At 35.3% G+C, this 12,470-nt stretch overlaps 2 long non-coding RNA genes across 2 annotated transcripts; both read right to left on the minus strand.

Annotated features, from left to right (window-relative positions):
• Positions 1–283: 283 nt before the first annotated feature.
• Positions 284–3,117, minus strand: LOC127846929 (uncharacterized). The gene is made up of 3 exons (XR_008033737.1): positions 3,028–3,117; positions 1,462–1,506; positions 284–1,211 (listed from the first exon to the last, which is right to left on the minus strand). It is a non-coding gene; the product is annotated as an uncharacterized LOC127846929 (long non-coding RNA).
• Positions 3,118–4,974: 1,857 nt separating this feature from the next.
• Positions 4,975–12,025, minus strand: LOC127847615 (uncharacterized). Its single transcript, XR_008034076.1, has 3 exons — positions 11,844–12,025; positions 5,680–5,828; positions 4,975–5,091 (listed from the first exon to the last, which is right to left on the minus strand). It is a non-coding gene; the product is annotated as an uncharacterized LOC127847615 (long non-coding RNA).
• Positions 12,026–12,470: the final 445 nt, after the last annotated feature.

The raw sequence follows: 12,470 nt of genomic DNA on the forward strand, positions 1-12,470 counted from the left end.
TTGTAACAAAATTTCACATTTTTTGTTTTCTATAGATTGATAAAGACTGTTCTGTGCTTGTTATTATGATACCAAATTTAAAGATATAGCCCCACAACTTTCTGAGAATCTTTTATTTTAGTAACATAACTGCAGAGGTGTTTTGACGTTAACAAAGCTAACAACGTTTTCAAGTAAACCGTATTCAGATGTATGTTTCATCAAAATCCACACTTATAATAAAAAAGACATGAAATATAATTTAAGAACACATTTATTTTGTTAAATATATATAATCAGGTATCTATTTGTTCTAAAAATAGTTGTGATTAACATTAAACTGTAATCTAACATGAGTTGATTAGCAACATAGTCCACTTATATTAACATCGACCAGCAAACCATACAGTTTAAATCATTTTTCTAAACCAATCTCACATATTTCCACAACATATCATTAAGGTTTTCATAGGAATACGCACATCACGTTCAAAACAAACACTATCAATTACACCATCAATAAATAGACCAACAATATCCAATAATAATAATACAAATAATTTCATTGTGTTTAAATGTTAGATTTTAATTTCCTAAAAGTGCTTTTCCTAAAAATTAAGAGTTGAGTAATCTTTAATAATATCTACTTTTCACACTTATCTATTTTTTTATATAATTATTCTTAGCATGTTCACAATTTATTTATCATGCAGCTTTTATTATATGTAGAATTCTTCGTATGACATGAATTCTATAGAAACAAGCAAAAGTGAATACACATATTTCATTTTATATGAAAAAGTGTTATAGAAATGTGTTATAAATAAACCAATTTATTCAAACAGACATTTAAGCATATTCAAAAAGTACTGAAGAAAAATTTTGAAATTATGTGTCATTCCCCTGTAAATATTGACATTATAATGTGTGTAATCTTTCGCCGTAGATGCCATAGATGCGATAGATGCGTCAACATAACTATAGTTGTGTTTCTGGACAAGGGCAAGGAGCATCCTTGTTAGCATCGCTGAGATATGGCCTGACAACTTAAATTGTACAAGTACTCTTGTCTGTTTCGGCTGAATCTTTTAGCTTCTACAATCTGCTGTCGTTGGTATGGAATATGGACGCCATCCATAGCCATAGTAACCTTGACCTCCAGACATCCGACTCCCAAGCGCATTGTGACCACGCCTGGCTCTTCCGTTGTTATGCGGAAGTACTGCTAGTGTCTGAAAATAAAAATAGATACTATATTGGCCAATATTTTAATACGTTTAGATAGGACAAAAAAATATGATGCATTTGCGAATAATATTCATTTGCATTGGTAACTATAATTGAAGGAAATGTGCATGGTTATGTCCGAGTTTTGTTTTTTCTTTCGCTTTGTATTGCACTTTAGGACTGAACATCACTTGTACTCAGTGGTGTGAACATTTTAAACCAACTATCATAGGCCTGCGTTAGTAAATACCTTACCGATGGAGTTCGTCCAAAGTGGTCGTACAATTAATTATCCAGTTCCTGGAAACGTAAATATTCCAATTATTCAAACATAAAATAATTGATACGTGTTTCTATACGCGAAATTACAGAGATTTGTTTTTGCACTCAGTCATTGAATAATAGGAGACAATGTAGATATATCTTTGCGATATACAAGCTATTTCCTACCGAAACAAGGATAATAAGTGACAACAATCTTCCAAAATTCTATGCAATATCCTTTCCTACATATAAATATATTTAAATCTATATAGAAGTTGGATAAATAATAATTAAGAGAATATGGTCGAGTTTATAATAAACATCGATAACAAATACTAACAGATAACAAATACTAGTTTGCTTTGAATTAGAAAAAACTGTTTAGCATTTAGGATCGTCACCACCAATTAGAATCGGTCGGGTTATTGGACAAAAAAACGTTTTGTACGCCTTGTTATGTGAAAACCAATTGCTGCAATTAAAGGTTGGCAGGAGCGAAGCTAGCATTTTTTTAAGCTGTAAGCCCGGTTATGATACATAAAAACGGGGGGTTCCGGGGGTCCTCCCCCTGAAAATTTTTAAATCATATAACGCCTGTGGTAAGATTTAAAGCATATCTAGACAAATAAAAAGATAAGAAAATATAAGACTTTGGCTTGTTTTTCTTTGATATTTTACTGTTTTATCTCAGTGTCAGAGAGCTTAATTTTACTGTAGTATCTTATACCAGAGAACACAATTTAAAACAATATGGAACAGAGAAATATTGACAAGTGTAAAACTCCACTTATTCACAAGTCAAACCATGGAAATTCTTTCCAATAATACTTTCTGCATGTTTATAACGGCACGTTTTGTTATGCATCAAGGGACCGAACCGATCTTGATTCAGTCAATGGATCGGGATACGGGGGCAAGTGCTCCATTTTAAATTTCCGCGATCAAAAACATCATTCGGAATTACATTTTTAAATCCAACGATAATCGATTACAACTTAATGTAGGGTTTAAAGTGAGACAAGTAGATCTACATGTAGATCTATGTAAACTTGTCACAGCAAGTCACGTGAAAAGAAGCGAGCTAAAATCAATCCACCTATAACTGTACAGTTGATAATTGGAAGATATGTCCTTTGAACACGACCAGAATTATTTATCTGAGGATTAAGTCAATTTTGTGAAATGCAGATTTCTAACACCTCTATCCCCCCCCCCCCTCAAGGTCAACATTTTAATGCGTTTTTTTAAGTTGAAGCATTTTTTTTTCATGTATCAAAACAAAAGTGTAGGCCCGGGCCTGATGTGCCAAATTGCATCTACGCCCCTGGTTGGGATATACTCTTACAACAATTAATGTACAAATAAAAATAGGCAAAACAAACTTTTAGTCTGATTTAGTTCTATCGTAAATATAAAGTTTTCATTCACTGAATATCTTATGTTTAACGTTTAACATGGAGGTTAATTTGTAAACACGTCTAGTTCGCTATATTCTATTAAATATTTAGATCAAACCGATTTTGCTAAATAGCTAATAATAATAAATATATTACTTACTTCTATTTCATTATCCATATCACGTCATTTCATATTAATGATGTTTCACAAATACAAAACTGTCCAAAACAGCTACACAGATTCAAATGTTTCGCTGATGACGAAATCGCGCAAAATAAAAATAAATGTTGACGTCACTTTAAAGAGAATTTACCAACGGCATACTGATGTCACGAATACAGGTTTTGTCGCGACACGACTCATATATATATATATATATATATATATATATATATATATATATATATATATATATATATATATATATATATATATAAGGGAGACAATCGAAATATAAGTATGCTTCAAATTAACAAAACTTGCTTCTCTTTGAAACGCATTTTCTTGTTTTTCGACGCGGATTCTTTTGTCTGCTCTGTCTCATTCAAATTAAATTAAATCGTTTTATGTTCAATTCAAATAAATTTATGCAGAAACTCTTAGTTCATTTTAAACTTATTTAAATATTAGGCTATTAATAGATGCTAGCACTCGTATGCCTGCTTTACCTGCAGTAAAATTATGCAGACGACGAATGCTAGGAGCGTTTGCTCAACTACGCTAGGAACGATAACCACCGCATCTGCCTGTTTATAGTTCACCACTGGTACACTGCAGTGTGTGTATATAATCAATAGTGTTGAACAGCTTGTAAGACGACATTGGCCAGTCTTGTGTTTAACGTACATATTGGCTGCTTTCAGGCAAAACGGGGCTAAATGCGTGTCAAATAAGATTAGCCTGTACACACTGATTAGCATGTGCAATGCGCACAAGCTAATCAAGGACGACACTTTCTGATTTTATGGAGTTTTTCGTTAAAAGAAAGTCTCTGGTACTGGATTACAATTAATGCATATGAATTAAGCCCTGTTTTTCTTAAAACATTATCATTTATGGCCATTTCGACCTTTGAACTCTTGAATTCTTTAGCATATCATGCAGTCCAAATTTATGGCCATTTTTTTACTTTTGAACTGTAAGTGTGATCTAGACCTTGGAGTTATCGACATAATTGTTTCACATGACACATCCTCCAATGACTGTGAACAAATGTACCATGTATTTTTAAAATCTCACCATAAATGACATAGTTATGGCCCGGACAAGATCATTTATGGCCAATTTTGACCTTTGTCACAGTGTGACCTTGACGTTGCAGATATAGACGTAATTCTTTTGCGCGACACACCTTCCAATAATGGTGAACAAATGTGCCAAATGATTTTCAAATCTCACAATGAACAACATAGTTTATGGCCTGAACAAGCTCATTTATGGCCTTTTTTTACCTTTGAACTCAAAGTGTGACCTTGAACTTGGAGTTATCGACGTAATTCTTTCGCGCGACACAGCGTCAAATGATGGTGAACAAATGTGCCAAATGATTTTAAAATCTCACAATGAATGACATAGTATTTGCCCAGACAAGCTCATTTATGGCAATTTTTAATCTTTGAACTCTTAAGTGTGACCTTGACCTTCGAGATATTGAAGTAATTCTTTCGCGCGACACACTGTCCCATGATGGTGAACAAATTTGCCACATGATTTTAAAATCTCACAATAAATGATAAAGTTATGGCCCGGACAAGCATTTGACCCTTGAACTCCAAGTGTGATCTTGATCTTGGAGATATCGACGTCCTTTTTTCACGCAACACACCGTTCCATGATGGTGAACAAATGTACCAAGTTATTTTAAAATCTAACGATAAATGACATAGTTATGGTCCGGACAAACTTTAGGTTTAAAACACACTAAGTGACCCCGTGACCTAGTTTTTGACCCAGCATGACCCATATTCAAACTTGGCCTAAACATCATCAAGATACAACTTTTGACCAAGTTTGGTGAAGATCGGATGAAATTTCGGGACAGACCGACCGACAGTACGACAAAGTGACTCCTATATAGAAATATAAAGCTAATTTATTTCCATCAACGCAAACACTCCACAGCTGTTTCCATGGCGCTGTTTGTTGCAAGGTGGCGCTTTGAACTCTGAACTGAATTTTTCCAAGCCATCTTTCACAATTTGCGCTCGTTGACACATGAACTGGCTGCAACAAATATTTTGTTGGTAAAAATCAACAAAATTCATGTGCCTATATACTTAAGCGGTACTTTATCTATACCAAATTGTTTTGGTAATCAGTCTTCAAACATATATATATAATGTGAATCTATTAACACATTATTTGAAACACATATGTGTGAGAGATAGGACACAATAATAAATAAGAATGAACTAAGAAAGCAAGCTTAAATTTATATATAGCCTATCAGTTTTAAGGTGTTGGCGGTCATTACAAGTTAATATTTAAGATAAAGATCCAAATATAGAAAACAAATAAGATTTACAAAGTTTTTTGAATATCTTGTTTGGTATATTGCCTGATGAATGATAACTGGAACTGGCCAAAAAAGCTCCCTAAATGTGACCTTTGATCTCTTGTTAACGCATGCGCTGCAGCTTCTCTACATGGAGAACATATGTGGTAAGCTATATTAAAAATGGCATATTCAATGATCGAATCACAGTTTGGATAAGCTCAGAGACACACATAAAATGCACATACACCAACTGCTACTGTGACTGCTATATCAAGCAGGTAAGACAAAAAATGAATTACAGCTTTGAACCTTACCAGAACAAATCGAACAAGGCCTTGTTGTTACCACCCAACGAGTCGTAAATGGTTACAGTCCTGGACATAACACTTGCAACCAGCAAAACCCAGTGATTGTTGCCTTTACATTGTGGCAGCATAAGTAGATCATACATATTGAAGTCCACCTACAAAATGTGAAATTATAATGTACCTTAAACAATGTATACATTACTAAAAAGTGAGAAATTTGCTCAAATTACTTCAAAGAAGTATAGTGGCATGCTAGAATCAAGTACAGTTTAAGTTAACAATAAAACAAAAGATTGTCAGGCAATATGGTACTCCTGGAACAACTTTGTAGAGGTCATCATTTGCAAAGAACATGTAGAATTTATGAAGAACCACCACTTTTACATAAAAATTCATGTTATGTAAAACGAAGACTTTGGCATTCATATCTCACAGACATATCAAGTCATTACCACTGCCACCTTCATCAACATAATTATTGGACACATAGAGAATTACTATATCTCACTACATACAAAGTGTGGAAGCCCTAGTTAAGGACAAGAATATTTTTAAAATTTTCACAAAACAAGGGCTGTTTGTAAAACATGAATGCCCCCCATATGGGCTGTCCGTTGTAGTGGCAGCTATAGTGTGAATACGTTTTTTGTCACTGTGACCTTGACCTTTTACCTAGTGACCTGATAATCAATAGGGGTCATCTGCGAGTCATGATCAATGTACCTATGAAGTGTCATGTTCCTAGGCAAAAGCGTTCTTGAGTTATCATCCGGAAACAATTTTACTGTTTCGGGTCACCGTGACCTTGACCTTTGACCTAGTGTCCTGAAAATCAATAGGGGTCATCTGCGAGTCATGACCTATCTAACAATGGAGTTTCATGATCCTAGGCGTATGCGTTCTTGAGTTATCATCCGAAAACCATTTTACTATTTCGGGTCACCGTGACCTTGACCTTTGACCTAGTGACCTCAAAATCAATAGGGGTCATCTGCAAGTCATGATCAATCAACCTATGAAGTTTCATGATCCTAGGCGTATGCGTTATCATCCGGAAACCATTTTACTATTTCGGGTCACCGTGACCTTGACCTTTGACCTAGTGACCTCAAAATCAATAGCGGTCATCTGCAAGTCATGATCAATCTACCTATGAAGTTTCATGATCCTAGGCGTATGCGTTTTTGAGTTATCATTTGGAAACCATTTTACTATTTCGGGTCACTGTGACCTTGACCTTTGACCTAGTGACCTCAAAATCAATAGGGGTCATCTGCGAGTCATGATCTATCTAACGATGAAGTTTCATGATCCTAGGCGTAAGCGTTCTTGAGTTATCATCCGGAAACCATTTTACTATTTCGGATCACCGTGACCTTGACCTTTGACCTAGTGACCTCAAAATCAATAGGGGTCATCTGCGAGTCATGATCAATCTACCCATGAAGTTTCATGATCCTAGGTGTATGCTTTCTTGAGTTATCATCCGGAAACCATTTTACTATTCCGGGTCACCGTGACCTTGACCTTTGACCTAGTGACCTCAAAATCAATAGGGGTCATCTGCGAGTCATGATCAACCTACCTATGAAGTTTCATGATCCTAGGCCTAAGCGTTCTTGAGTTATAATCCGGAAACCACCTGGTGGACCGACCGACCGACATGTGCAAAGCAATATACCCCCTCTTCTTCGAAGGGGGGCATAATAAGCAAGAAAGAAGTGTATATAATGTTCAATTTTGTGACCCACGGGTCAGGGTCAAATTTGACCCAAAGGGCATAATTTGAACAAACTTGGTAGAGGACAATAAGATGTTACTGCAAACCAAATTTGGTAGCCATAGTCCGAATGGTTTTCAACAAGAAGATTTTTAAAAGTTTCACAAAATTGACAGCCCCCCCCCCCCCCCGGGCAGGGTCAAAGATGACCCCAGAGGCATAATTTGAACAAACTTGGTATTGGACTATAAGATGTCACTTCATACCAAATTTGGTAGCCCTAGGCCCAATGGTTATGGACAAGAATGATTTTTAAAGTTTACCCTAAATTAGCCATTTATAAGCATATGTTCAATTTTGTGACCCCCGGGGCAGTTTCAAATTTGACCCCAGGGGCATAATTTGAACAAACTAAGAAGAGAACTAATACATGTCAATACATACCAAATTTGGTAGCACTATGCCATACAGTTATGGACAAGTAGATTTTTTAAGTTTTCACAAAATAGGCCATATATAAGCATATGTTCAATTTTGTGACCCTCGGGGCAGGGTCAAACTTGACCCCAGGGACATAATTTGAGCAAACTTGGTAGAGGACTATAAGATGTCACTACATACCAAATTTGGTAGCCCTAGGCCCAATTGTTATGGACAAAAAGATTTGTAAAGTTTTCACAAAATAGACCCTTTATAAGCATATGTTAAATTTTGTGACCCCCGGGGCAGTTTCAAATTTGACCCCAGGGGCATTATTTGAACAAATTTGGTAGAGGACTATTAGATGTCTCTACATACCAAATTTGATAGCCCTATGCCCAATGGTTATGGATGAGAAGATTTTGAAAGATTTCACAAAATAGGCCTTATATAAGCATATGTTCAATTTTGTTACCCCAGAGCAGGGTCAAATTTGACCCCAGGCGCATTATTTGAACAAATTTGAAAGAGGTTCACCCAAGGAACATTACTGAGAAATTTCATCAGAATTGGACCAGTAGTTTAGAAGAAGAAGATGTTTAAAGAAAAAGTTAATGCAAGGACGAACGCACGCAGGCACGGACGGACGCACGCATGACGGACACAGGACCATGACATAAGCCCCGCTGGCCTTTGGCCAGTGGAGCTAAAAATCAATTAAGGAAGGGAGGGAGCACCCCTCCCTTACCCAACCATAAAGGCCTCTGGGCATCTGAAATATGATCACAAGCACTAATAATCATATAATAATGATAAAACCCTGTCACCACTGTCGATAAATTGGAAATTGTTATGATTGTGAGATATAATGTAAACATTTGCATACAGATCAATCTTTTTTCTTCAAGCCCAACACAAAATAACAATGCAAAATTTAAGTTTTAAAGGTTTTCAATGGGTACAAATAGGGTATTTAGCTGGACATTGGAAACGTTGAAATACATGAAAATATCATCAAACAACTTAAATGTATTTCATTGTTAAAATATGTTTTTCTTGATTTGTCTCCAAACTTTACACAAATATGGGTGATTTCAAAAATATAAACTAGAAATGGCGCGGCAGAGGCCGACGTGTATCCCCACGCCACATGACCCAGGGGTGCTCCAGGGTTGGTACTGGGGCTATGCATAGTTGAGATTGAACGTATTGTCATAAGAGAAGTTCGGTATCAATTAGATGTGAATTGGTGTAGAAATGGAGAAATTATAGTAAAAGGCAATTTTGGGTTGGCGTGGCCAATGTGGGCGGGGCACCCCAGGGTTGGTAATGGGGCCATGCATAGTTGAGATTATCCGTATTGCCATAAGAGAGGTTCAGTATCAATTTGAAGACATTCGGTGTAGTCTCCGATGCACTCAAAATGTGCAGCTCCATGAGATACACTGCATGCCAAATATCAAGTTGCTATCTTGAATATTGCAAAAGTTATGACCAAGGTTAAAGTTTTGGGACACACACACATACAATGACAGACAGGCCAAAAACAATATACCCCGATCTTTCGATCCGGGGGCATAAAAATGAGTAAAAATCTATGATCCGGCCCCACCTCAACCCACATAACTTTTGGCCCAGGGGTCAGATCGAATTCCAAATAGTGCAGGGTCGCACATATGCTCATAGCTACCATGTGTGTAAGTTTCAAGGTTCTAGTGCTTATAGTGTAGGAGGAGAAAGTGGTCAGGACAGACAGACGGACGGACAGAAATAACCACAATATCCACACTTTTTCTCCGAAAAGCGTGGGGATAATGAAGCCTTAATGAAAGTTTTTCTCAAATTTTAGATGTTAAGTAATGGCAACAGTTTTGTTTGTATTGCATAGGGAAAGGGTTAAGTTTTGTAAATGAGTAGGGCCGTTCTGTCAGATGTAATCACTTTTTCACAACAAAAGATGTTAACCAAATGTTTGATTTTTTTTTATAAATGTACATGTCTTTTGCACTTAATAAAATCCCATTAAAACATGTTATCAATATTTTGTGTGTTTTGTTAACATGCAGTATGTTCTTAAGCAAAATTTAAATACAAAATCAGAAGTGTTCTAAAAAAAAATATGGAAAAATTTGAAATTTTCATGTTTTTTAACACATATTTTTCAAAACTATACTCCTGAAAGTTTTTTTCCTGGCCTCAAAGCATTGTATCTTAAAGTAAAAACTCAGATTTATCAAAATATCAAAAGGATGGCCTTCAAATATGTGTGAAGTTTCTTTTTTATTATATAAGAAAATCTGCAAAAACTAGCTTTTGCCAAAACTGTATACAATTTTCAAACATTTGTACACTTGGGACACTTACATGACTTTTGTATACAAGTTTATATAAGTTAAATAAGCAAACCATTCAACATATATAAATACTTTTTAAATTGTTATTACATTTGACTATACAAATTAATGTTTCCCCAAATAATGTTCTGTGCTAGAAGGTCCGTTTAATGATTTAAGGTTGCTGTTAAGAGATTTAAGGTTATTTGTACTTGACAACTTTAGTTTTCATTTATTCTAAGAAATACCCAAACAGTCAGTAATATAGAATACAAATTAAATTGGCATAAAACATTCTTATAAAATTATAAGACAAGGGACAAAATTGTCACAAAACCAGGTTTTCATTGTGAAAAAAAAATCTGATAAAGGGAGAAAACTCAAACTGAACTTTTGAAATGAACAAACAAAATTAACCCCCTTTGTAAGTTTGTTTTTTTAAAAAAATCTATTTTTAGTCGTGGCGACCTTGACATTGGAGATATTGACGTGATTCTTTCGTGCGACACACCGTCCCATGATGGTGAACAAATGTGCCAAATGATTTTAAAATCTCACAATGAATGACATAGTTATGGCCAGGACAAGCTCATTTATGGCCATTTTTGATCTTTGAACTCAAAGTGTGACCTTGACCTTGGAGATATCGACGTAATTATTTCGCGCGACACACCGTCCAATGATGGTGAACAAATGTGCCAAATGATTTTAAAATCTGACAATGAACGACATAGTTATGGCCCGGACAAGCTTGTTCCGCCCGCTCGCCAGCCCGCCCGCATTCGCCAATCTAATAACCAGTTTTTTCCTTCGGAAAACCTGGTTAAAAACCTGGTTAATAAGTTACAGGGAACTTGCTATTCTGTGTGTTCTTTAACCAAGCTTGATTAGGAATTTGTGAAAACGCGCCATGGAGATTTTCTTTCACCATTAAAAATAACAGTTCATGGATTCAAACCATAATTCCTGATTAATATGTTGCTACAGTGGATTCCTGTTCTTAGCATACCATGTCAGCAAAAATTATGCTTATAACAGGAATATGCTATTAACAGGAACACACATTTTAGCATAAATATAGCAACTGGGGGCATACAATAAGTCAAATCTGTTAATAATTGATCGTCAAAGAGAAATTTAAATTCAACATTGTATATGATTGATGTTTAAGATAACTATTTATCAAATGGAATTGTATTCTAAGGTATTTGCATTTGCATTTGAGCATATTTTTGCAGATTTAAAGCATATTTTCTTGGCATTCTGAGAATGTTCTATGCTATAAAGACTTTAAGTGAATTCTGAATATTGGGGTTAAAAATTATGCTATTAATAGAAGAAAAATACATTAAAATTTAAGAATCAATCTGTGCTTTGACATTCTATATGCTAATAACAGAAATATGTTATTATCAGGTATGCTAATAAGTGGAATCCAGAAATTATCCTTCAGTCTGACAAAATTTCGTAGCCTGTCAGACCAAACATCTGACAGATTATTTTACATTTTGCGGTGTCTGACGTGGCTTCTCACTTTTGAGTCCGTGATGCTAAATGTTTTAGATTCAACACTAGTTTCCTCAACCTCACGACACCAGAGCTCCTCACCTGTGATGCAAATATACTTAAGTGGTATAAAGAGATATTTTTTTCCTTGCAAATTGCGTTTAGTTCCTCACTTCTGGTTAAAAACAAACCTGTTACCCTCCGATTGACTGTCAATTTAAACAGCAAACTCCAATACATATTCCTGTTTGTATTCTTGTATGAAAATGTCCACAACATATGGGCGTAGTTATATGGGGACTGAATATTCAAATACATGTAGGTTAAGAAGTACAGTAAATGACATGACAAAATGCTGTTAGGACATATCATCATCCTTAATTCCAAACCAGCTATACATGACATTATTCTTTAGAGGGGCATTTCAGAATAAAGATAAAAAGATACAAACGATTCGCAATGGAAAAATTATTTCCTGCAAATATTTGTTAGCGAAATTATTTCCGTCAAGACATGTTGTACAATAGCATGCCATGGTTAAAATGAGTGTGTAATACAATGCCTAAACTCTTTCTGCAAAGTTTGGGAAGTCTGCTTTAGATTTAGATTAAATGGAAGGACAGATGAAAGGTAACTCATTATAGTGCCACCAATGTAATTATTATGCAATTTTTTCGCAGTTCAGAGCTGAAAATAACATCCCAGAACTTAATTATGCACTGCCAAGTTATTCAATAAATAGTAAATTGTAAACATTTCAATTATGAAAAATTAAACAACTTGTAATTCAGACACAACTCACATTTTACCTGTTGTTA

Source organism: Dreissena polymorpha, chromosome 10, assembly GCF_020536995.1.
Source record: "Dreissena polymorpha isolate Duluth1 chromosome 10, UMN_Dpol_1.0, whole genome shotgun sequence".
In the NCBI taxonomy this organism is placed as follows: Eukaryota; Metazoa; Mollusca; class Bivalvia; order Myida; family Dreissenidae; genus Dreissena; species Dreissena polymorpha.